Source organism: Ranitomeya variabilis, chromosome 1 (genome assembly GCF_051348905.1).
Source record: "Ranitomeya variabilis isolate aRanVar5 chromosome 1, aRanVar5.hap1, whole genome shotgun sequence".
NCBI lineage: Eukaryota > Metazoa > Chordata > Amphibia > Anura > Dendrobatidae > Ranitomeya > Ranitomeya variabilis.
In genome coordinates this window covers 695,458,617-695,486,609 of record NC_135232.1, presented here as the reverse complement: position 1 = coordinate 695,486,609, position 27,993 = coordinate 695,458,617, and positions in this window count along the sequence as shown.

Genomic DNA, 27,993 nt, shown 5'->3' with positions numbered 1-27,993 from the left:
CTTGAGCCGTTGGTTAATCCTATCCCTCTGAGGGGTATTGATGCTACGCCATTGGTGGAAAATAAACCGCAGTTTTGGACACAGGTAACCATGTGCATGACTCCTGAACATCGGGAGGTGATTCGTTTTCTTGCTCTGCATAAAATGCATGATTTGGTCGTTTTGGGTTTGCCATGGTTACAGACTCATAATCCAGTCTTGGATTGGAAGGCAATGTCTGTGTCAAGTTGGGGCTGTCAGGGTATTCATGTTGATTCCCCGCCGGTGTCTATTGCTTCCTCTACTCCTTCGGAAGTTCCTGAGTATTTGTCTGATTATCAGGATGTGTTCAGCGAGTCCAGGTCCAGTGTTCTGCCTCCTCATAGGGACTGTGACTGTGCCATAGATTTGATTCCAGGTAGCAAAAAAAAAGGGAAGATTATTTAATCTGTCTGTACCTGAGCATACCACAATGCGTTCGTATATCAAGGAATCTCTGGAGAAGGGGCATATCCGTCCTTCCTCTTCCCCTCTTGGTGCGGGATTCTTTTTTGTGGCCAAGAAGGACGGATCTTTGAGACCTTGTATTGACTATCGGCTTTTGAATAAAATCACTGTTAAATTTCAGTATCCTTTGCCTCTGTTGTCAGACTTGTTTGCCCGAATTAAAGGTGCCAAGTGGTTCACCAAGATAGATCTTCGTGGTGCGTACAACCTTGTGCGCATTAAGCGAGGAGATGAATGGAAAACCACGTTTAATACGCCCGAAGGTCATTTTGAGTACTTGGTGATGCCTTTTGGGCTCTCTAATGCTCCTTCAGTGTTTCAGTCCTTTATGCATGATATTTTCCGGAAGTATCTGGATAAATTTATGATCGTTTATCTGGATGATATTCTGGTTTTTTCTGATGACTGGGACTCGCATGTGGAGCAGGTCAGGATGGTGTTTCAGGTTTTGCGTGAGAATGCTTTATTTGTTAAGGGCTCAAAGTGTCTCTTTGGAGTACAGAAGGTTCCCTTTTTGGGGTTTATTTTTTCCCCTTCTGCGGTGGAGATGGACCCAGTCAAGGTCCGTGCTATTCATGATTGGACTCAACCCACGTCAGTTAAGAGTCTTCAGAAGTTCTTGGGTTTTGCTAACGTCTACCGTCGTTTTATTGCTAATTTTTCTAGCATTGCTAAACCTTTGACGGATATGACCAAGAAAGGTTCTGATGTTGCTAACTGGGCTCCTGCAGCCGTGGAGGCTTTCCAGGAGTTGAAGCGCCGGTTTACTTCGGCGCCTGTTTTGTGCCAGCCTGATGTCTCACTTCCCTTTCAGGTTGAAGTGGATGCTTCTGAGATTGGGGCAGGGGCCGTTTTGTCGCAGAGAGGCCCTGGTTGCTCTGTGATGAGACCTTGTGCCTTTTTCTCGAGGAAGTTTTTGCCTGCTGAGCGGAATTATGATGTTGGCAATCGGGAGTTGTTGGCCATGAAGTGGGCATTTGAGGAGTGGCGTCATTGGCTCGAGGGTGCTAAGCATCGTGTGGTGGTCTTGACTTATCACAAAAATTTGATGTATCTCGAGTCTGCTAAACGCCTGAATCCTAGACAGGCCCGCTGGTCATTGTTTTTCTCCCGTTTTGACTTTGTGGTCTCGTATTTACCAGGTTCGAAGAATGTGAAGGCTGATGCTCTTTCAAGGAGCTTTGTGCCTGACTCTCCGGGAGTCGCAGAACCAGTTGGTATTCTTAAAGAGGGAGTTATCTTGTCAGCCATTTCTCCGGATTTGCGACGTGTGTTGCAGAGATTTCAGGCTGGTAGACCTGACTCTTGTCCACCTGACAGACTGTTTGTTCCTGATAAGTGGACCAGCAGAGTCATTTCCGAGGTTCATTCCTCGGTGTTGGCAGGGCATCCGGGAATTTTTGGCACCAGAGATCTGGTGGCTAGGTCCTTTTGGTGGCCTTCCTTGTCACGGGATGTGCGGTTGTTTGTGCAGTCCTGTGGGACTTGTGCTCGAGCTAAGCCTTGCTGTTCGCGTGCCAGCGGGTTGCTCTTGCCCTTGCCTGTCCCGAAGAGGCCTTGGACACACATTTCCATGGATTTCATTTCAGATCTCCCGGTGTCTCAGGGCATGTCTGTCATCTGGGTGGTATGTGATCGCTTTTCTAAGATGGTCCATTTGGTACCTTTGCCTAAGCTGCCTTCCTCTTCCGATCTGGTTCCTGTGTTCTTTCAGAATGTGGTTCATTTACACGGCATTCCTGAGAATATTGTGTCTGACAGAGGATCCCAGTTTGTTTCCAGGTTCTGGCGATCCTTTTGTACTAGGATGGGCATTGAGTTGTCGTTTTCATCTGCCTTTCATCCTCAGACTAATGGACAAACGGAGCGAACTAATCAGACTCTGGAGGCTTATTTGAGGTGTTTTGTTTCTGCGGATCAGGATGATTGGGTGACCTTCTTGCCGTTGGCTGAGTTTGCCCTTAATAATCGGGCTAGTTCCGCTACATTGGTTTTGCCATTTTTCTGCAACTCTGGTTTCCATCCTCGTTTTTCCTCGGGACATGTGGAGCCTTCTGACTGTCCTGGGGTAGATTCTGTGGTGGATAGGTTGCAGCAGATCTGGAATCATGTGGTGGACAACTTAAAGTTGTCACAAGAGAAGGCTCAGCGTTTTGCCAACCGCCGCCGCGGTGTGGGTCCCCGACTTCGTGTTGGGGATTTGGTATGGTTGTCTTCTCGATTTGTTCCTATGAAGGTCTCCTCTCCTAAATTTAAGCCTCGCTTCATCGGTCCTTACAAGATATTGGAAATCCTTAATCCTGTGTCCTTTCGCCTGGATCTTCCTGTGTCGTTTGCCATTCACAACGTGTTCCATAGGTCTTTGTTGCGGCGGTACGTTGTACCTGTGGTTCCTTCTGTTGAGCCTCCTGCTCCGGTGTTGGTTGAGGGCGAGTTGGAGTACGTGGTGGAGAAGACCTTGGATTCTCGTCTCTCCAGGCGGAGGCTTCAGTATCTGGTCAAGTGGAAGGGCTATGGTCAGGAGGATAATTCCTGGGTGGTTGCCTCTGATGTGCATGCGGCCGATTTAGTTCGTGCCTTTCACGCTGCTCATCCTGATCGCCCTGGTGGTCTTGGTGAGGGTTCGGTGACCCCTCCTTAAGGGGGGGGGGTACTGTTGTGAATTAGACTTTTTGGCTCCCTCTTGTGGTCACTAGTGGTATGACTCTGGGATTGTCTTTTTTCTGTTTGGCACTCACCTGGGCCGTTAGTCCAGGGGTGTCGCTATATTAACTTCCTGGATCCTTAGTCCAGTGCCTGGCATCGTTGTAATCAGATCCTTCTGTTGCTCCTGTCTGCTGGTCCTGGCTCTTGCAAAATTAAGCTAAGTCTTGCTTCTTTGTTTTTTGAGTTACTTGCTTTGCTACTATTTTTGTCCAGCTTGTACTAAATGTGATTTCTGACCTTGCTGGAAGCTCTAGGGGGCTGGTGTTCTCCCCCCGGCCGTTAGACGGTTCGGGGGTTCTTGAATATCCAGCGTGGATATTTTAATAGGGTTTTTGCTGACCATATAAGTCATCTTGCTGTATTCTGCTATTAGCTAGTGGGCCTCTCTTTGCTAAATACCTAGCTCATTCTTATGTTTGTCTTTTCCTCTTACCTCACCGTTATTATTTGTTGGGGGCTTGTATCCAACTTTTGGGGTCTTTTCTCTGGAGGCAAGAAAGGTCTTTCTTTTCCCTTCTAGGGTTAGTTAGTTCTCCGGCTGGCGCGAGACGTCTAGAACCAACGTAGGCACGTTCCCCGGCTACTTCTATTTGTGGTGCTAGGATTAGATATATGGTCAGCCCAGTTACCACTGCCCTATGAGCTGGTTTTTTTGTGTTTGCAGACTTGGTATTGATTCCTGAGACCCTCTGCCATTGGGGTCATAACACTGATGTGCCTAAACAGTGAAAACCCCCCCAATTATAACTGAAACCCTAATCCAAACACATCCCTAACCCTAATCCCAAAGGTAACCCTAACCACACCCCTAACCCTGACACACCCCTAAACCTAATCCCAACCCTATTCCCAACCGTAAATGTAATCCAAACTCTAACCCTAACTTTAGCCCCAACCCTAACCCTAACTTTAGCCCCAACCCTAACTGTAGCCTTAACCCTAGCCCTAACCCTAACCCTAGCCCTTACCCTAGCCCTAAACCTAACCCTAACCCTAACCCTAGCCCTAACCCTAGCCCTAACCCTAACCCTAATGGGAAAATGGAAATAAATACATTTTTTTTAATTTTTTGATTTTTCACTAACTAAGGAGGTGATGAAGAGGGGTTTGATTTACTTTTATAGCGGGTTTTTTAGCGGATTTTTATGATTGGCAGCCGTCACACATTGAAAGACGCTTTTTATTGCAAAAAATATTTTTTGCGTTACCACATTTTGAGAGCTATAATTTTTTCATATTTTGGTCCAAAGAGTCATGTGAGGTCTTGTTTTTTGTGGGACGAGTTGACGTTTTTATTTGTAACATTTTCGGGCACGTGACATTTTTTGATCGCTTTTTATTCCGATTTTTGTGAGGCAGAATGACCAAAAACCAGCTATTCATGAATTTCTTTTGGGGGAGGCGTTTATACCGTTCCTCGTTTGGTAAAATGGATAAAGCAGTTTTATTCTTCGGGTCAGTACGATTACAGCAATACTTTATTTATATCATTTTTTAATGTTTTGGTGCCTTTATACGATAAAAACTATTTTATAGAAAAAATAATTATTTTTGCATCGCTTTATTCTGAGGACTATAACTTTTTTATTTTTTCTTTGATGATGCTGTATGGCAGCTTATTTTTTGTGGGACAAGATCACGTTTTCAGCGGTACCATGGTTATTTATATCCATCTTTTTGATCGCGTCTTATTCCACTTTTTGTTCAGCGGTATGATAATAAAGCGTTGTTTTTTGGCTCGTTTTTTTTCTTACGGTGTTCACTGAAGGGGTTAACTAGTGGGACAGTTTTATAGGTTGGGTCGTTACGGACGCGGTGATACTAAATATGTGTACTTTTATTGTTTATTTAGATAAAGAAATGTATTTATGGCAATAATTTTTTTTTTTTTTTTTTACACATGTGGAATTTTTTTTTTTTTACTTTTTCACTTTGTCCCGGGGGAACATCAAAGATCGCTGATCTGAAAGTTTGCACAGCACTCTGTCAGACCAGCGATCTGACTGACAGCGCTGCAGGCTTACCAGCGCCTGCACTGGACCCGGAAGTAATCCCTGCAGGACCCGGATGCAGCCCCGTGGCCATTTTGGATCCGGGGCCTTAGGAGGTAGGAGACGCTCGGAGCAACGCGATCACATCGCGTTGCTCCGGGGGTCTCGGGGAAGCCCGCAGGGAGCCCCTTCCCTGCGCGATGCTTCCCTATACCGCCGGAACACTGCGATCATGTTTGATCGCAGTGTGCCGGGGGTTTATGTGTCCGTCTTTTTGATCGCGTGTTATTCCACTTTTTATTTGGCGGTATGATAATAAAGAGTTGTTTTTTGCCTCTTTCTTTTTTTTTTTTTTTACTGTGTTCACTGAAGGGGTTAACTAGTGGGACAGTTTTATAGGTCGGGTCACTACGGACGCGGTGATACTAAATATGTGTACTTTTATTGTTTTTTTTTTGTTATTTAGATAAAGAAATGTATTTATAGGAACAATATTTTTTTTTTTTTTTTTTGGGAAATTTTTTTTTTTTTTTACACATGTGATTTTTTTTTTTACACTATAACATTGCCCCGGGGGGGGCATGATGTTATAGTGTAAGATCCCCGATCTGACACTTTGCTGTGCACTGTGTCAGATCGGCGATCTGACATGCCCAGCTCCTGGAGGCTTCCCGGCGCCTGCTCTGAGCAGGTAAGAGACCCTCGGAGCAACGCGATTACATCGCGTTGCTCCGGGGGTCTCAGGAAAGCCCGCAGGGAACCCCCTCCCTGCGCGATGCTTCCCTATACCGCCGGCACACTGCCATCATGTTTGATCGCAGCGTGCCGGGGGTTAATGTGCCGGGGGCGGTCCGTGACCGCTCCTGGCACATAGTGCTGGATGTCAGCTGCGATAGTCAGCTGTTATGATCCTTAGTGGTTGAGGATCACGAATTACTCCAGCTAAGTAACAAACATAGGACAAGCTCTAGGGAGGTGGCAAACTGGACTGACCGCAAATCTGAACCTATCCAAACACACTAGAAGTAGCCGGTGAACGTGCCTAAAAAATCCTAGACGTCTCGAGCCAGCCTGAGGAACTAACTACCCCTAGAGAGAAAGAAAGACCTCTCTTGCCTCCAGAGAAATAATCCCCAAAGATATAGAAGCCCCCAACAAATAATAACGGTGAGGTAAGAGGAAGGCACATACACAGGGGGGAAAACAGATTCAGCAAATGAGGCCCACTAATACTAGATAGCAGAAAATAGTAAGGGGTCTGTGCGGTCAGTAAAAAACCCTAACAAAATATCCACACTGAGATTTCAAGAACCCCCGCACCAACTAACGGTGTGGGAGGAGAAACTCAGTCCCCTAGAGCAACCAGTCAGCGAGGAGATCACATCTTAGCAAGCTGGACAAGAAACATGATGAATGCTGATAATCAAAAAATTAACGGACAAAAAACTTAGCTTGTCTTGGAGAGGCTGGGAGCAAGGTAATCACAAGGAATCTGAAGAGCACTGAATACATTGATAGCAGGCAAGGAACTGAGTATCCAGGTGAGTTAAATAGGAAACGAACCAAGGATAACGAACCAGCTGATACAGCCAACCTGCAGAAGACAACACTACACAGTACCACTTGTGACCACTAGAGGGAGCCTAAAAATAGAGTTCACAACAGTCAGCTGACACCCGGCTGCAATCGGCTGCGCTCCCCCCGTGAACGCGGCCGATCGCGCTGGACGTACTATCCCATCGGTGGTCATACGGGCCCACCCCACCTCGACGGGATAGTACGTCCAATGTCAGAAAGGGGTTAAAAAAAACATAATCCTTACCTCTCCCCGTGCCTTATGCTGCTCCTGCCTCTGTGTTTTGGTCTCAGCGGCTGCAGTCTGCCCGGCACACAGCAAGTACGCGATGATGTGACAGATGATGTGACAGAGTGTCAGAGGCAGAGGGGAATGATGGGAGAGGGAGCGTCAGATGACCCTCTCTCATCCATCATTGCATTGAACTGTACCTGCATCTTAGACACTGGTATAGTTGAATGAGTTGAGACTGGCGGGGGAGCAGTAGGCACTGGCAGGGGGAGTCAGCAATGGTGGCAGGCGACTGGCTGGGGGAGCGGGGGCCCTAGGCAGCTGCCTGGTCTGCCTGCCGCTAACACCGGCCCTGACCACCACAACCCTGTCTTCCACACGGTCGAGTCTGAGTAGCCTTGAGTCTGGACCACATATTCCCCACCCTGATCCTCCTTCCTCCCACCATACCGAGTGCCTGGAGACAACTGATCCCACACTTGGACACTCTGAAGAGCTGTTCACTTTTCCATTAACAGATTCGGGATTCTCGCCCGGTCCACTTGAAGCAGCGCAAGAGGAGATGGCATGTAGCGATGCCCAAATATTTGCGCAGCCACGGTAACACGAAGGTGACGGTGGGAACGTGTCACAAGAGGTGCAAGATAATGACACACAATTGCCTGAAAATCAGGAGGAGGACTAGGGTACGGAAGTGGAAGACGAGCTGGTGGATTATATAGTAACTGACTCAACCTGCCTGGAGTACATGCCGAGTGAGGACAGCAGCAAACAGGGGGAGGGAGGCATAGCACCCCAAGAGGCAGGAAGAAGCAGTGTTGAGGCCGCAGACAGAAGGTGGGCAACCGTTCCTCGTAATACCAACACCACGGAGGTTGCCAGTACAACTGTTAGGTCTTTCTGAGTCTGGTTGTTTTTTAAAGACTCTGCCGATAACCCCAAAAAGGCCATATGCACCACCTGCCTTGCCAGCATCAGCAGGGGTAGCAAAACTACCAGCCTGTTCACCACCAGAATGATGAGGCATATGGCAGCAAAGCACCCGACTTTGTGGGCCGAACCCCAGGGTCCAGGAGAAGTGTTTGCAGGTGATACCACTGCTTCTTACATAGTTACATAGTTACATAGTTATTAAGGTTGAAGGAAGACTGTAAGTCCATCTAGTTCAACCCATAGCCTAACCTATCATGCCCTAATATGTTGATCCAGGGGAAGGCAAAAAAACCCCATGTGGCAAAGAGTAACTCCACCATGGGGAAAAAAATTCCTTCCCGACTCCACATACGGCAATCAGACTAGTTCCCTGGATCAACGCCTTATCAAGGAATCTAGTGTATATACCCTGTAACATTATACTTTTCCAGAAAGGTATCCAGTCCCCTCTTAAATTTAATTAATGAATCACTCATTACAACATCATACGGCAGAGAGTTCCATAGTCTCACTGCTCTTACAGTAAAGAATCCGCGTCTGTTATTATGCTTAAACCTTCTTTCCTCCAGACGTAGAGGATGCCCCCTTGTCCCTGTCTCAGGTCTATGATTAAAAAGATCACCAGAAAGGTCTTTGTACTGTCCCCTCATATATTTATACATTAAAATAAGATCACCCCTTAGTCTTCGTTTTTCCAAACTAAATAGCCCCAAGTGTAATAACCTATCTTGGTATTGCAGACCCCCCAGTCCTCTAATAACCTTGGTCGCTCTTCTCTGCACCCGCTCCAGTTCAGCTATGTCTTTCTTATACACCGGAGACCAGAACTGTGCACAGTATTCTAAGTGTGGTCGAACTAGTGACTTGTATAGAGGTAAAATTATGTTCTCCTCATGAGCATCTATGCCTCTTTTAATACATCCCATTATTTTATTTGCCTTTGTAGCAGCTGCCTGACACTGGCCACTGAATATGAGTTTGTCATCCACCCATACACCCAGGTCTTTTTCATTGACGGTTTTGCCCAGAGTTTTAGAATTAAGCACATAGTTATACATCTTATTACTTCTACCCAAGTGCATGACCTTACATTTATCCCCATTAAAGCTCATTTGCCATTTATCAGCCCAAGCTTCTAGTTTACATAAATCATCCTGTAATATAAAATTGTCCTCCGCTGTATTGATTACCCTGCAGAGTTTAGTGTCATCTGCAAATATTGAAATTCTACTCTGAATGCCCCCTACAAGGTCATTAATAAATATGTTAAAAAGAAGAGGGCCCAATACTGACCCCTGTGGTACCCCACTGCTAACCGCGACCCAGTCCGAGTGTGCTCCATTAATAACCACCCTTTGTTTCCTATCCCTGAGCCAGCTCTCAACCCACTTACACATATTTTCCCCTATCCCCATTACTCTCATTTTATGTAACAACCTTTTGTGTGGCACCGTATCAAAAGCTTTGGAAAAGTCCATATATACTACGTCCACTGGGTTCCCTTGGTCCAGTCCGGAACTTGCCTCTTCATAGAAGCTGATCAAATTAGTCTGACATGAACGGTCCCTAGTAAACCCGTGCTGATACTGGGTCATGAGGTTATTCCTCTTCAGATACTCCAGCATAGCATCCCTTAGAATGCCCTCCAGGATTTTACCCACAGTAGAGGTTAAGCTTACTGGCCTATAATTACCGAGTTCAGTTTTTGCCCCTTTTTTGAATATTGGCACCACATTTGCTATACGCCAGTCCTGTGGTACAGACCCTGTTATTATGGCGTCTTTAAAGATTAAAAATAATGGTCTATCAATGACTGTACTTAGTTCCTGCAGTACTCGGGGGTGTATCCCATCCGGGCCCGGAGATTTATCAATTTTAGTTATTTTTAGACGCCGCTGTACTTCCTGCTGGGTTAAGCAGGTGACATTTAATGGGGAATTTTTATCACTAGTCATTTTGTCTGCCATGGGATTTTCTTTTGTAAATACTGATGAAAAAAAGTCATTTAGCATATTGTCTTTTTCCTCATCCTCATCCACCATTTCACCCAGACTATTTTTAAGGGGGCCAACACTGTCATTTTTTAGTTTCTTACTATTTATATAGTTAAAGAATATTTTGGGATTATTTTTACTCTCTCTGGCAATGAGTCTCTCTGTCTCAATCTTTGTTGCCTTGATTTGCTTTTTACAGAATTTATTTAATTTTCTGTATTTATTTAATGCCTCCTCACTACCTACTTCCTTTAATTCTTTAAATGCTTTCTTTTTGTCCCTTATTGCGCCCCTTACAGCTCTATTTAGCCATATTGGTTTCCTCCTATTTCTAGTATGTTTATTCCCATACGGTATATACTGTGCACAGGTCCTATCCAGGATGCTAATAAATGTCTCCCATTTTCTTTGTGTATTTTTGTGTCTCAGGATATCGTCCCAGTTAATTGCACCAAGATCCTCTCTCATCCGTTGGAAATTTGCCCTCCTGAAGTTTAGTGTCCTTGTCACCCCCCTACTACCCATCTTATTAAAGGTTGCATGAAAACTTATTATTTTGTGATCACTATTCCCCAAGTGACCCCCAACCCTTATATTTGATATGCGGTCTGGCCTGTTGGTTAATATTAGGTCTAGCAGTGCCCCCCTCCTTGTTGGGTCCTGAACCAGTTGTGAAAGGTAATTGTCTCTCATAGTTGTCAAAAACCGATTACCTTTGCTGGAACTGCAGGTTTCTGTTCCCCAATCTATTTCAGGGTAGTTGAAGTCCCCCATAATAATGACTTCTCCTTGAGTCGCAGCTTCATCTATTTGCTTTACGAGGATATTCTCCATTGCTTCCATTAGTTTTGGAGATTTATAACAAACCCCTATCAGTAATTTATTATTTTTTCCCCCTCCCCTTATCTCCACCCACAGGGACTCTTTATTTTCATTAAATTCACCTATATTATCACGCAGGATGGGTTTTAAGGAAGATTTTACATATAGACACACCCCTCCCCCTCGCTTATATGTACGGTCATTTCTGAACAGGCTATAGCCCTGCAAGTTAACAGCCCAGTCATGGCTCTCATCCAGCCACGTCTCAGATATCCCCACCATGTCATAATTATGCTCCAACAACATTAGTTCTAATTCATCCATTTTGTTGGCGAGGCTTCTGGCATTAGTATACATGCACTTGATGTTACTCTCTGTACCTCTATTCTTTCTTAAATTACTAACTGTTCTAACCCCACCCCCCATGCCACCGCCACCCCCAACTTCCTTATTTGTGCCCAGGTCTCTATCTGCACTATCTTCCCCTCCTATAAAATGAATACCCTCCCCCCCATTCCCTAGTTTAAACACTCCTCCAACCTTCTAACCATTTTCTCCCCCAGCACAGCTGCACCTTCCCCATTGAGGTGCAGCCCGTCCCTAGCGTAGAGCCTGTAGCCCACTGAGAAGTCGGCCCAGTTCTGCAGGAACCCAAACCCCTCCTTCCTACACCAATTCTTGAGCCACTTATTAACCTCCCTAATCTCCCGTTGCCTCTCTGGCGTGGCACGTGGTACAGGCAGTATTTCGGAAAATACCACGTTGGAGGTCCTTGCTTTCAGCTTGAAGCCTAATTCCCTGAAATCATCTTTAAGGACCTTCCACCTACCTCTAACTTTGTCATTTGTGCCAATGTGCACCATGACCGCTGGGTCCTCACCAGCCCCTCCCAGTAATCTGTCCACCCGATCAGCGATGTGTCGGACTCGAGCGCCAGGTAGGCAGCACACCGTCCGACGATCCCTGTCTTTGTGACAGATTGCCCTGTCTGTTCCCCTAATAATTGAGTCCCCCACTACCAGCACCTGTCTGGCCTGCCCTGCTCTCCTATTTCCCCCCTTACTGGAGCAGTCACTCCTCCGGCTTTCAGAGGACATGCCTGGCTGCAGCAGTGCTACCCCTGTACTGGCACCCCCCTCATCTGCCAACTTAGCAAACTTATTGGGGTGTGCCAGATCAGGACTAGCCTCCCTGGCACTCTTCCCTCTACCCCGCCTTCTATCTGTCACCCAGCTTCCACTGTTGTGCGTGCAAGCCAATCCCCTGTCCATGGTGCATTCGAAAATGCCTCCAGCCTTGCATCTGTCATTGCACATGCTCATGTAGCACCATCATCAAGCACGTCCACGTCCTTGTCCCAGCACAGCATTCAGTTGTCCATACCCCAGTCCTTGGAACATAAGCAGAAATATGCAGCCAACGCCCCACAGGCCACGCTACTAAATTCACACATTTATCGAATGCTTGCGCTCGAAATGGCCTTTTAGACTCATGGAGACAGAAGCTTTCCACAACCTGATGGCGGCGGCCGTCCCTCGGTACTCGGCCCCCAGCCACCACTATTTCTCCCGGTGTGCCATCCCCTTATTACACAATCATGTGTCCCACAACATTAGCCATGCCCTCAACAATGCAGTTACTGGGAAAGTCCACCTAACCATGGAGACATGGACAAGTATGGACAGTATGGGAGTATCAACTTCCTAATAATGGGAACATCACTTTCAGGTGGCCATCCTGTTCATCTGTTCAAAGGGTTATTGGAGTGTGTCCACATTTGGGGCAGTGTCATGACTCTGGATGGGCTGGTTCTGACTCTGTCCTGGTCAGGTCTGGGTCTCTTTGGTTCTGGGGCGGCTATTTAATGCTGGTGCTTCCTGGGTTCTGAGTCAGTTATACTTCCATCTACTCAATTTGAGATAGCTGACCCAGGTTATTCATCTGTAATCGCTGTGCTTCTGTGCATCTGCAACACTTCTTGGGATTCACCAATTACTACCGGAAGTTTATTAAGGGGTCCTCACAGGTAGTCAAGCCCCTCACTGATTTGACACAGAAGGGGGCTGATGTTAAGAACTGACCTGCCTCAGTGGTAGCAGCATTTTTATTGATAAAAAAATGTTTCATTACTGCCCCGGTTCTGGTACAGCCAGATCCATCTGATCCCTTTATAGTAGAGTTTGATGCCTCAGAGGTGGGGGTGGGGGCAGTGTTGTCCCAGGGGTCCGCCACATTGACCAATCTGAGACCATGCGCCTTCTTCTCCAAGAAGTTCTCCCCAGCAGAGAGAAATTATGACGTGGGCAATCAGGAACTTCTTGCGGTCAAGTTGGCTTTTGAGGAATGGAGGCATTTTTTGGAGGGGGCGGCTCATCCCAATATGGTGGTTACTGATCACAAAAACCTGGCTTACATTGAATTGGCTAAGAGGTTGACCCCCAGGCAGACTAGGTGGCCTCTGTTTTTCTCCCGGTTACAGTTTTCGATCACTTTTTGTCCTGGATCCAAAAATGTGAGGGCCGATGCCTTGTCCCAGAGCCTGGATCCGGTTTCTCCTCCTGAACCTCCATCCTCCATTATTCAACCTGGGGTGGTGGTGGCTGATGTGTCATCTGGATTGGAACGGGAGATTCAGGAGTCCCAATCTCATGTCCCCCATCCAAACTGGTTGATAAGTTGTTTGTCCCAATTCAATTTAATCTTAGGGTTCTTCAGGAGTTTTATGACTCGGCATTGGGTGGAAATCCTGGGATCTCGGCTACTCGAGGGGCCATCATAAGGGTGTTCTGGTGGTCCTCGCTTACGTCTGATGTGAAGAAGTTTGTGTCTACATGTGAAGTTTGTGCCCACGTTAAGAGCTCTCATAATCGGCCGGCCGGGGAATTGGTGCCTTTGCCAGTTCCTGATAGACCATGGACACATTTGTCCATCAATTTTATCACCAATCTTCCCTCTTCTAAAAGTACTGTCATATGGGTAGTGGTGGACAGGTTTTCTAAACAAGCACACTTTATAACCTTGGTGGTTTTACCTTCTGCAGAAACCCTTTCTAGATTGTTTGTACAACATGTGGTTCGTTTGCATGGTGTGCCCTTGAGTGTGGTATCTGATCGTGGAGTGCAGTTTGTGTCCAGGTTTTGGAGAGCATTTTGCAAAACATTGTGTATTGCGCTGTCTTTATTGTCTGCATACCATCCGGAGACCAACGGTCAGACAGAACGGACCAACCAGTCATTGGAACAAATTTTGCACTTTCTTTCTACTTCCAGACAGAAGGATTGGTGTGATCTCTTGCCGTTAGCGGAGTTCACTATTGATAACCATGTGAATCATGCCACAGGCATCTCCCCTTTCTTCTGTAATTACAGGTTCAATCCACACTTCGGGGAGTTCTCTCGTTTGGACTCCGGGTGCCCTGGGGCTGATGTTGCTGTACAGCGATTGAGGAATTTATGGTGGGAGGTCCAATGGAACATTGAGGAGGCTCAGAGGAAGTTTAAGGTTTTTGCAGTCAGGAGACGGGCTGCAGGACCTTCTCTCCAGGTTGGGGATAAAGTGTGGTTGTCCATGAGGAACATTAAGCTTCGGGTTCCTTCGCCGAAATTGGTACCAAGTTTATTGGCCCCTATGAAATCATGGAAGTGGAAAACCCTGTGGCATTATGTTTGCACCTCCCATTGTACTTTAAGATCTCCAATGTGTTCCATAGGTCCCTGCTGAAACCATTGGGGGCCGTTGATGAGGGGTCATTGGGTCCCACACCACCCATATTGGTCGATGGTCAGGAGGAGTACGAGGTGGAGCGCATCGTGGATTCCCGGATGGTTAGTCGTACTCTCCAGTATCTGGTGCACTGGAAAGGGTATGGTCCTGAGGATCGTTCTTGGGTTTCTGCTCGATAGGTTCATGCAGACTGTCTGGTGTGGTCTTTTCATGCTCAGTTTCCTGAGAAACCTGGGGGTCCTGTGGCCCTCTATTGAGAGGGGGGTACTGTCATGACTCTGGATGGGCTGGTTCTGGCTCCGTCCTGGTCAGGTTTGGGTTAAATTAGTCCTCCTCTGTTTGGTTCTGGAGCGGCTATTTAATGCTGGTGGTTTCTGGGTTCTGAGTCGGTTATACTTCCGTCTACTCAGTTTGAGATAGCTGACCCAGGTTATTCATCTATAATCGTTGTTCCTCTGTGCGTGTGTGCCTTGCTTTGTATGACCCGGTTTGTTCCCTGACTACTGTCCTTGCTTTCTGGGTGGCACTTCTCTGTCTGTCCTGGCTTTCTGATCCCTCGGCTTGTCTCTGACTAATTTGCTGTTTTTCCCCTTGGTACCTCGCTCCCTTCTGGCTCCCGACCCTCGGCTTGTCCTTTGACTACATCCCTGTCTTAGTACTCTGTGTCCTGTGTTTTTGCAGACCCTCCATTCTTGCGTGGTAGCTCCGCCCCCATCATCCCTGCAGTGATCACGTGACCAGCCTAATTCAGGTCCTGTGTGCACTGCGTGCCTCATTCCTCCTTCTCCCTGCGCTCCCGCTTGCGCCCTTAGGCTGCCTCTCTCGACACCAGGCAGCATCATTACAGGCAAGAGTTGCATTCACTTCATGGGCAAACAGTATGGGAGTACCAAATTCTAATAATGGGAACATTGCTTTCAGGTGGCCATCCTGTGCATCTGTTCAATGGGTTATTGGGGTGCGTCTAAATGTGGGCAAGGGCAGGCCTTGCATTCACTTAATCGGCAAACTGTTCAGGAGTACCAACTAACCAATAATGGGAACATTACTCTCAGGTGGCCCTCCTGTATGTCTCTTCAAAGTGTTATTGGGGTGCATCTAAATTTGGGCCAGGGCAGGCCTTGCATTCACTTCATCGGCAAACAGTATGGTAGCACCAACTTCCTAATAATGGGAATATTGTTTCAGGTGGCCATTCTGTACGTCTGTTCAAAGGGATATTGGGGTATGTCCACATTTGGGGAAGGCCTTGCATTCACTTCATGGGCAAACAGTATGGGAATACCAACTTCCTAATAATGGGAACCTTGCTTTCAGGTGGCACTCATTTACGTCTGTTCAAAGAGTTATTGGGGTGCGTCTAAATTTGGTGCAGGGCAGGACTTGCATTCAATGCATAGAGAATCAGTATGGGAGTACCAAATTCCTAACAATGAAACATTAATTTCAGGAGGCCCTCCTGTATGTCTCTTCAAAGGGGTATTGGTGTGCGTCAAAATTTTGGGCAGCCCTGACACTCACTGCATACGCAACAACAGTATAGGAGACCCACTGTTTAATAATGGTAACAACAAAGCATAGCCGCCTGATGGTTCTCTAAGAATAGTGAAGGCTGATTGCTAGCCATTTAAGAATTGTAAAGGTTGCTTGATCGCCCTATAAAAATAGGCTTGTGACTTTCAGAGTCCCTCCTTTATAAATGAAACAAGATGTGTCTGATGATGTGTCACACACCACATAGCCAGATAAGGTTGTAAAATGACATTTTCCAGTGAATGCATTTGTCTTGGTTGAAAGCAATGCTAAAGCTGAACAACACATCAAAAACGCTATGTGTGAACATAGCCCAAATGGTGGAGGAGAATTTTTGTTTTTGGTTATTTATTTTGCCTTATATACAAGTCATTGGCCTGGAAATGATGTTCCTTAACATATTTCCCAGGAAAATCCATTTTGATTTAGTTTTTGTATGTTTTATTGTGAATCTGTAAAAGTGGCGTAAGACTCTGACAACATTGCTCACATCAGTGACCTGGGAGTCAGAAATGCTTCCACGGGTCTCGCCCATGTTGTTCCCATGTCATTTGAGCACTGTTCCCATCAATTTCTGCAATTTCTAGTCCATCTGCAGACCGCCGGGGGGGGGGGGGGGGGGCTGAGGTAAAGATGCTCAAGTACCCGAGCATTCCAATTTGCTCGACCAGAGCATTTTAGTGCTCACCCATCACTATACATGACCAATTCTGGAGTCATCCCTTGTCTCAAATTAAGTGATGTATTGGACAAATGCTCCTGTCTTTTGTGGAAATGATTGAAGAGCAGTTTATTGGCATATACAGCTCTGGCAAAAATTAAGAGACCATGACATCAAAACCCTGTCGTGGCCAGCCCAATCTCCAGACCTGAACCCCATTGAAATCCTCTGGATTGTAATCAAGAGGATGATGGATAGATGTGAGCAGGTCGCGGGATACAGTGACGGAGAGGAGGTAGAACAAGAGTTAACAGATTTATTAACAGGGGTATACTACATGCAGGGAGATAGTGGGTTAAGCAAGGGGTATGGGAGGTGATATTAGCACGATATGAGTGCAGGGCCTTTAGTTCCAATGGTGGCGCCCATGCAACTGGCGCGTGATGATGTACAGTAAGGGTTCGCAAAGGAAGGGGGAACATCTCCCTCAGGAGCATTGGACCTTCTGAAAGGATCGTCCTGTATATGGTTGTTTTATCCCGAGAAACGGGACCTTGATATAATGTAAGATGGACATAACCTGGAGGACTGTGAGCTATTTATTTAGTATTGAAAGCATGGACTCTTTTGCTATGCAGTGGCATAAGGACTCGGATCATATTGAGTTAATGTGATATATGTGTTACCTCAAGGAATGCATTTATCTTCCTGAATGGAGTATTATATGTACAGAATAAAGGTTTACTCATGCTATGGTGAGGGATGACCATAATTAAAGGAAGGGGGAGTGTAAGGGGTGTACTGGGACCATGTAGCACTCCACTCCCTTCTCTTGTGTTGATACGGTTATAATTAATGTGAAGTATGTGCATGTTGCTTTTCCCTACTGTGAATATTTAATAATGCTGATATATGTATAATGTAATGTACATATTTGCTATAGTGTGTACTTAATAGGGAAAGCATAGAACTAGATGGGGGCATTATAGTAGAGGTAATATAGTACAGTGAAACCAGTTAGAAAACAGTTAAACATAGGAGGGCTCAGCTGCAGCTAAGACAGGGAGGATTTCCTGATTTGAGTCAGTCAGGCCAGGGTGCCCAAAACGCCTGCATGGGCTTAAGTGCCCGAAATTATAGCAGTGGCCACGCAATGTTCACTAAGGGAGAAGCCCAGCCATCCACAGTATCAGGCCTCATCAGAAGTAGGCCAGTACAGCAGCAAGAAAGGAGACTAAAGACCGCTCATGTGATGAGAGGCCAAAGCACAGATGCCCCAGTATCCTTGGCCATGACTAGGGCCCTGGCACTCTCTCACAATGACTCTGGTGTCGTCCTGAAGAAGCTGGAGGTCCGGTTCCCGGCGATGGCGGTGAGTCCTTGTTGTACTAAGCAGGGTCCTGGATCCAAGGTTCGTTGTACGGAGTGAGCACAGTCTGTAACACTGCCGGAACGTGACTCAATTCAGCAATAGTATGCGGGTGAGAAATGACACAGTTCTAGATCAGTCACCCGGTCTGTCTTAGGCGGCACGCACGTAATAAGCACTGGCCCAAAGCATCTGTAACTTTCAGTCACGGGAGGAAATGGGCACCTGGCAGATCTCTGTCCACAGTCAGTATACCTGGATGCAGAGAATCTACAGCGCGGGCCTGTGCTATCACGATGCTCAGAGCACAGAGCACCCACTTCTCCCTGCTGCGTGCTCTGTTTTCCCGCCAAGTCTCCCCTCTCTTTCCAGCACACAAGACCTTTTATCTTTGTCACGCCCCCTGCTGACAAGTGCAAAGGTCGGTCCGGGTTGGAAAGCTTTCCCCCGGACAACAATGGTGACAGCCCCGACAGTTCCGGAACTGGTGCAAAAGAGGCACCCCCGGTCCGGTCCATCTTCTTACACTGTCACAAGCTATCAAACAAAGAAGAACTGCTTAAATTTTTGTGCCAGGAGCAGTATGAAAGACTGGTGGAAAGCATGCCAAGGCGCATGAAAGCTGTGATTAAAAATCATAGTTATTCCACAAAATATTGATTTCTGAACTCTTCCTGAGTTAAAACATTAGTATTGTTGTTTCTAAATTATTCTGAACTTGTTTTCTTTGCATTACTTGAGGTCTGAAAGCACTGGGTTTTTTTCAATTTTAACCATTTCGCCTTTTCAGAAAAAAAATACAAAATTTATTGCTTTGAAATTCGGAGACATGTTGTCAGAAATTTATAGAATAAAAGAACAATTTACATCTTACTCAAAAATATACCTATGAAGAGAAAAATCGGACAAACTCTTCATTTTTGCCAGAGCTGTATACGGAAAAGGGTGCTCTATGGCAATAAGCAACATCACGCATTTTTGGAAATAGGATCATAATGCATCTTTTCTCCTTTATCTTTGGCTTCCTATCCCTTATAGATAAAAAGGCCAGTATCACCTTTTTATGATTACTTCTTGCTTTGAGAATCCCCATATTGGCAAAAATGGAGTGGCTAACGTGACCAACATGACCAACATGACCTCGAACCAGTCTACTTAGGTCAAATTCTAGACACAAAGGTTGTCTCTATAATATATATCCCCTTGGTTTGGGAATAAGCCTGACAAAGCACATAAAGACAAAAAAACATTCATTGTGCATCCAAAATATTTTATAAATAAACTCAACTGATCATTTCCCATGTCCCTTTCTTTTGACTTTTTTTTTTAATGTTTTGGGTTTTGCTATGAGTATAAACTTTTGTTTCCCAGACAGTTGTTCCTCCCTGACCATCTATGTCACTAAAAGGACTATGATAATAAACATTGTCAGATTAGGTAACGTGCTGCTGATGTCTCATTCAATCAGTTGACTGAAAGGTTATAGGGTTAATGGTTTGGCTGAGACATGTTTGGGTAACACCTCTCACTTTGTCACCCTCTAAACCTTCTCAAGTGTGATAGTGAAAAAGTAGCAGAGGTCAGAGGATCATAATCTGTCTGTCACATGTTACCATCATTAATTATACGTGTAGGTTATATGTATATTGCTTTTCTGAACGTAATGTAGACAATTTTGGCTGTAAATTCGACTTTGGAAAAGCTGGAGATAGATATATTTTACTTCATAGAAATTTGGTTGAAAATAATATTTAAAAGTGATAAGTACTAGCTACGGTATGGATTACATAGCTCCTAAATATGAGAAGGTCACCTCCGATTTTGGCAATACTTTGATGAATGCTTTGTATATTGCTCATTATTGTGACACCATCTCTCACTTTTTTCCTCCGATTTCAGCTAGCCAAAGTTTCCTGTGTGAACTAAATGCACAAACTTCATATAATGCCATAGGGTGCTCAGCTGGACATATGTTAGAGACATTTTTTAGAGTCAAATGGAGAATATAGCTATTCTCAGGGCCTTCTTTAGGGGCAGGGATACCAGGCAACTGCCTATGGCCCCTGCTCTTCCAGGGGCCCCCAGCCAGTGGTGTGCCGCTAATGGTGACACACCATGTGCCCGCTATGGGGCCTGTGAGTAAGAGCAGCATGGTGCCGCCCTCCTCTGCATCGCCAATTCAACTTATCAACATCATAGATGGCGATACAGTTGAAAGCAGTGATAGAAGTGAGAGCGTCAGATGATGCTCCCTCTCATATCACTCCCCCTCTGCTTGTGACTCAGCGTGTGCACAATGACATCACTTCATCATGCGCCATGCTGTGCCAACAGTGGAGCTGATGAAACACGCTGCACAAGCCAGAGCAGTGGGGGAACAGGTAGAGGTAAGTATTGTGTGTGTATATATATGTGTATGCATTATACTGTGTGTATATGTGTATGCATTATACTGTGTGTTTATGTGTATGCATTATGCTGTGTGTATGTATGTGTATGCATTATACTGTTGTCATGACACAGCTGTCGGGTGACCCGGGACCAGGGGCTTCTTCCCTGTCCCTAACACTAGGGGGTGCCCTAGCTCGCCCTACTCCCTGGGATACTTCCAAAAGTGAAGGTGCCGGGGTCTCCACCCTTGACTTATCTCCTGAGTTAGCCCTCCGTCTGTTCTCTTCCCCCACCCAGGAAAGAGGGGCGCTACAGTGCACCAAAGTACACCAAACCGACAAACAAGGCAACACAAATAAAGGTTAGCAGAAAACTCCAGGCATACAAAATATTCACTCACATATAACAGAGGCATGCAGCGGGGTGTGAAGGTAGAAGAATAAACCAAAATTGAGAAGGATAGGGAATTTCCTACTCATACAAACCAAGCAACAGTCACTAATAACTCCTTCAACTCTCCTTCTCATATGTGCTCCTCTCCCTCTGTTAGCCATGCAGCAAATGCTAGCTCTGACAAGGATTTGTATCAGAGCCCAGATTATAAAAGGAAAATAAGTGGCTAACTGAGCTCAGTTGTGAGCACAGGGATTTCCAACATGGCCGATTAACCCCTGCTCTGCCAGAAAGAATAAACACATTTAAAATTAAGGAGAAGTTCTTCTCAGTGCCAGTGTAGGAGCAATCAGATGCTGCGGTCTTCTGGCTCCACGCTGTAGCGGTAACCCTGTGACTACTGTGTGTGTATGCATTATACTGTGTGTGTGTTTGTGTATGTATATGGATTATATTGTGTGTGTATGTACTGTATGTGTATATATGTGTATGCATTATACTGTGGGTGTATGGGGGCTGAATTATACTGGGAGTGGGGGCTGCATTATACTGTGAGTATATGTGGGGGCTGCATTATACTGTGAGTGGGGGCTGCGCTATACTGTGTGTGTGGGGGTTGCATTATACTGTGTGGGGGGCTGCATTATACAGTGAGTGGGGGGCTGCATTATCTTGTGAGTATATGTGGGGGCTGCATTATACTGTGAGTGGGGGGGCTGCACTATACTGTGTGTGTGGGGGCTGCATTATACTGTGTGGGGTGCTGCATTATACTGTGTGTGTGAGGGCTGCACTATATTGGGTGTGGAGGGGCACTATTCTGTGTGTGTGGGGGGAGCATTATACTGTGAGTTGGGGGATCTGCATTATGCTGTGTGTGTGTGGGGGAGTTGCATTATACTGTGTGGGGACTGCTTTATAATGTGTGTGTGGGGGCTGCATTATGTGTGTGGGGGGGCTGCATTATGTGTGTGGGGGGCTGCATTATACTGTGTGTGTGTGGCTGCATTATACTCTGAGGTGGCTGCATTATACGCCAACGGGGCTGCAATATACTCTATGAGGGGGCTACAGTATACTCTATCAAGGACCATGGGGAGTGAAATATACAATATGTACTATATGGGACTTGCATTATACTGTATTGAGGACTATCTGTCCCCATCATTCTTCCTCAACCGGTGTAAAGAAACTTGGGAACAAGCGTTGAACAACTTAAATATTGTCAATCACGCTCGTTTAACGGCCTGAACTCAGCACATGTAAATACAACCAAAATGTTTCTATGCGATGGTGCAATATGTTAGCATTTAGGGCCCCACTTTAAACTTTTGCTTTTGCCCAGGGCCCCACTTTTTTCTAAAACCGGCCCTGGCTATACTATGACACGTACTAACATAACGAATTTGCTTGCATATGGAGGTACCACAGAAACAAAGGGTCGGCCCTTGGAAATCTGACATGTCAGATCATTCTCTAACCCAACAATATCTGTCATGGGAGAGACAGGAGGCTCCTGTCGATATTATCCGATGCTGATAATTTCGACAGGTTCAACCAACTAAGTCTAATGTGTATGGAGACTTATGGGTGGGTTTACACCACCTTATTTGCAGCACAAAACGAACATCGATCAGTTATTTGTTTATTTTGGCATGCAATCTGTATCTCAATCTGGACAGAGTCTATAATACGTGAACATACCTATGGGACACAAACTGCAAAGCTGCATGCACTCCATGTATCCTATGCTGCAGCTTACTGTGTCATGTTTCTAGCCTTTTAGGGGTTATATATAGTGTTGAGCATTCCGATACCGCAAGTATCGGGTATCGGCCGATACTTGCGGGTATCGGAATTCCGATACCGAGATCCGATACTTTCGTGGTATCGGGTATCGGTATCGAAACAACATTAATGTGTAAAAGAAAGAATTAAAATAAAAAATATTGCTATACTCACCTCTCCGACGCAGCCTGGACCTTACCGAGGGAACCGGCAGCGTTCTTTGCTTAAAATGCGCGCGTTTACTGCCTTCCGTGACGTCACGGCTTGTGATTGGTCGCGTGCCGCCCATGTGGCCGCGACGTGACCAATCACAGCAAGCCGTGATGTAATTTTCAGGTCCTGAATGCCTAATTCTAGGCATTCAGGATTTGAAAATTACGTTACGGCTTGTGATTGGTCGCGTCGCGGTCACATGGGCGACGCGACCAATCACAAGCTGTGACGTCACGGGAGGCAGGAAACGCGCGCATTTTAAAATTACGTCACGGCTTGTGATTGGTTGCGTGCCGCCCATGTGACCGCGACGCGACCAATCACAGCAAGCCGTGACGTAATTTTCAGGTCCTGAATGCAGAATTAGGCATTCAGGACCTGAAATTACGTCACGGCTTGCTGTGATTGGTCGCGTCGCGGTCACATGGGCGGCACGCAACCAATCACAAGCCGTGACGTAATTTTAAAATGCACGCGTTTCCTGCCTCCCGTGACGTCACGGCTTGTGATTGGTCGCGTCGCCCATGTGACCGCGACGCGACCAATCACAAGCCGTAACGTAATTTTCAAATCCTGAATGCCTAGAATTAGGCATTCAGGACCTGAAAATTACGTCACGGCTTGCTGTGATTGGTCGCGTCGCGGCCACATGGGCGGCACGCGACCAATCACAAGCCGTGATGTCACGGAAGGCAGTAAACGCGCGCATTTTAAGCAAAGAACGCTGCCGGTTCCCTCAGTAAGGTCCAGGCTGCGTCGGAGAGGTGAGTATAGCAATATTTTTTATTTTAATTCTTTCTTTTACACATTAATATGGATCCCAGGGCCTGAAGGAGAGTTTCCTCTCCTTCAGACCCTGGGAACCATCAGGGATACCGTCCGATACTTGAGTCCCATTGACTTGTATTGGTATCGGGTATCGGTATCGGATTAGATCCGATACTTTGCCGGTATCGGCCGATACTTTCCGATACCGATACTTTCAAGTATCGGACGGTATCGCTTAACACTAGTTATATATTAATAATTTATGGCTATAATTATGTTTAGGTGGGTTTACACCACATGACTTGCTCAGATCGGTAAACATTCATTTAACAGACTTAACCACCTAAACGAGTGCGCTGAACAATCTGTAATAATTCATCCAGTGCACATAGGCTGCCATTATTCTCGGCAGCTCGAGATTCTGTTTTTTTTTACGCAGGATAATGTGCTGTCGAGAGCTATGATATCTTGAACAATTTCACCTGATGATAAATGTTTTGCTAGTTCATTTTCTGATCAGCATGTTTAAACTGCGAGACTATTGTGAAACTATTTGTTATGGACTGACCTAGTTTGGAGTAGTGGCATTGCAACACCGGCCAGTAGCGTATTCAGTAGTGATGAGCAAGTGTGCTCGTTACTCAAGTTTTCCGAGCATGCTCGGGTGTTCTCCGAGTATCTTGGATATGCTTGTATATTATCCCCCGCGGCTGCATAATTTGCTGCTGCTAGACAGCCAGAATACATGTGGGGATTCCCTAAGAAACAGGCAATCACTGCATGTGTTCAGGTTGTCCAACAGCAGCAAATCATGCAGCTGCGGGGACTCAAACATAATATACGAGCACGCCCAAGATACTCGAAGAACACTCGAGCATGTTCGGAAAACTCAAGTAACGAGCACACTCGTTCATCACTAGTAGTCAGGGATAGCCAAGAAGTCGGTACACAGGAGCAGTTTTAAGGAGCAGGTGAAAGGAAGCTTGACGAGAGGTTTGTAGCTCAATAATCTCGCAAGGAAGTGAGTACAATGCCAGGTTTAACTAGGGTGTTCATTTGGGGTGGAGTCAATCAAAAACTCAAGGTGGAGACAATCAGAAACAGCACAGGTACAAGTACTTGGGTTAGTATGGATCTGCCCAGTGAGCTGAATAACTCAGAAGGAAGAGCTGCTGCCTTGTGCACAAGAGGTGATGGGTTTGAGCCCTGACACTATTGTTTCTAAGAATGCTCGTTGACAATAATCTTGCTATGTAAATAGACGCTTAGTTTGGGTCACACGATCCTCAGTCAGTCATGGACTTTCATCTTTAATACAGACAAAAGAAAAAATTAGGTCCCTGTAAGACCATGTGAATTGTCATCATGCAGCATGTGATGGAGCATGCCACAATAAGGCTACGTTCACACTAGCATTGTGCGCCGCTGCGTCGGCGACGCAACGCACAACGCACGCAAAACCGCGTCAAAACGCACGCAAAAACGCTGCGTTTTGCGACGCATGCGTCGGTTTTTGCCGAAAATCGGACGCAAGAAAGTGCAACTTGTTGCGTTTTCTTGGTCCGACGCTTGCGGCAAAAAAGACGCATGTGTCGCACAACGCAACAAAAAAAAACGCATGCGTCCCCCATGTTAAGTATAGGGGCGCATGACGCATGCGTCGCCGCTGCGTCGCCGACGCAAACCCGACGCACATTAGCTTAACGCTAATGTGAACGTAGCCTTAGAGGCATTGGGAGGCACAATTGGACCTCTCTGGTGCCTATACAGAATGGCTGTGATACGGCCATTGTGCACAAAACCAAATCCTAATTCTTTTACTATATGAATAATTTCATGTGATTAGGAACCTGTACAGTTAACAGATGCATAAAATTTGTCTTGAACCTTAAATCACCTTTTTTTAGTAGAACTGTAGAGCGAAAGAAGAAAAGGGATAAAAACATCTATTTGGAGCACCGTGTTTTAAGCTCTCTTTGTGAAAATCCCCAGTAAAGCAGTGTAAAAGGATTATTCTGAATGCAATAAGCATTTTATAAAAGTAGAGTGTTCACATAATTATGATTCTACTAAACTCGTGTACCTTTTTTTGTTTAGTCTTTATTCTCATGAATACATGAAATATTCCAGCAATCTCTGAATGTCACATATATAAATCTGAAGATAGTTATTAGTGATAAGACAATGGTTTTATTATGTGAACTGAATAGACAATATGAATAAATGTATGGGCTGTAAATAGTTTTTGTGAATAGCTTTCGTGATTTTCTATAAGAAACAAATGTACAGTGCAGTAATTTATGGGAATCATTTGTTTAAAATGGTTTGATGCCTTGGACAAGCTATACAAATAGGATGATCACAAATTGTCCTTCCGCAGGGGTCACCAGCGATCATCTGTGATTGGTAGGAAAACCTGGCTGTCAGTGTTCAGTTTCCCTGCAGTGACACCCAGGTATGGACTGGGACTGAAATTTAGCCCTGGCATTTGAATTTGAAATCGCACAGGCTCATGCTGTACCCGTCCCCAAGCACCAGATGGGATATATTACTAATATTACCCTGCGTGGAGGAAAGCAAGATTTACTACAAGACCAATATTTCTAATGATACCTCCGTCACAACTCTTAACAGTATGGGTATCTTGAGAACATCGATTCTGTTAACAACGTAGCAAACAAGGTGGCCTATGACCAGAGAAGCCCTCCTGGCATTTGCCAGAATTGCCAGATGGCTAGTCCAGCCCTGGTGACACCATAGTAGAAATTTGGTATTACGGTGTCTATTCCAATGCAGAAGGTCTCAGCAGTTGGCTTTTCAGACTCCTTCCTAATCTCCCTGACTTTATGACTTAGTGGCAAACTCCTCCGACTATAGTTGACACCTGGACCGGCTTGCTACTGGGAGTTGCCAGTGATATTTCCTTTTCCATTTCCCTGTTAAAGCTTGGAGCTATAGCAGTCGGCTATCTTCCTCTTCGTTGTGTTTAGAGGACATCTGTGTTTCTCTCTGTGTCTACTCAAGCTAAGTGTTCCCTTTGTTTGGGTATCCGAACTTGATGGTAGTGGTTTTTAGTTGTAGTGGGGATTGACTAGTGCACATCTTATCCTTCCCTATGCAGGGTGTTGTGAATTTACTTTTTGCTCCCTCTAGTGGTTACTAGTTTTTTGACTCTGGTTTTTCTGTCTTTCTAGTCTGCTGTGCTCTTGTCTACTGATCCTGGTTCCAGTTATATCAGCTAAGTCCGCTTTTTGCTTTTTGCTATTTTGTTTTGGTTTTGTATTTTTGTCCAGCTTGTTCCAAATATATATCCTGACCTTTGCTGGAAGCTCTAGGGGGCTGGTGTTCTCCCCCCGGACCGTTAGACGGTTCGGGGGTTCTTGAATTTCCAGTGTGGATTTTGATAGGGTTTTTGTTGACCATATAAGTTACCTTTCTTTATTCTGCTATCAGTTAGCGGGCCTCTCTGTGCTAAACCTGGTTCATTTCTGTGTTTGTCATTTCCTCTTACCTCACCGTTATTATTTGTGGGGGGCTTCTATCCAGCTTTGGGGTCCCCTTCTCTGGAGGCAAGAAAGGTCTTTTGTTTTCCTCTACTAGGGGTAGCTAGATTCTCCGGCTGGAGCGTGTCATCTAGAATCAACGTAGGAATGATCCCCGGCTACTTCTAGTGTTGGCGTTAGGAGTAGATATATGGTCAACCCAGCTACCACTGCCCTATGAGCTGGATTTTTGTATTCTGCAGACTTCCACGTTCCTCTGAGACCCTCGCCATTGGGGTCATAACAGTTTGCCAGGCCAGTATTAAATGTTTAATGCATTGCAGAAGAGGGATTATAAGAAAGAAGATTCTGAGTTTTTTTTTTTTTTTTTTTCTTCTTCCCCTTTACCTCAGAGTGGCTATGCTTGCTGCAGACATGAATGTCCAGACCTTGATTACAAGTGTGGACCAGCTGGCTACTCCTTTGCAGGGCATACAAGACTATGTTATCAGTAATCCTAGGTCAGAACCTAAAATACCGATTCCTGAACTGTTTTCCGGAGACAGGTTTAAGTTTAGGAATTTTGTGAATAATTGTAAATTGTTTTTGTCCCTGAGACCCTGTTCATCTGGAGACTCTGCTCAGCAAGTAAAAATTGTTATTTCGTTCTTACGGGGCGACCCTCAGGATTGGGCTTTTTCGCTGGCGCCAGGAGATCCGGCATTGGCTGATATTAATGCGTTTTTTCTGGCGCTCGGTTTACTTTATGAGGAACCCAATCTTGAGATTCAGGCAGAAAAGGCCTTGCTGGCTATGTCTCAGGGGCAGGACGAGGCTGAAGTGTACTGCCAAAAATTTCGGAAATGGTCCGTGCTGACACATTGGAACGAGTGTGCACTGGCCGCTAATTTTAGAAATGGCCTTTCTGAAGCC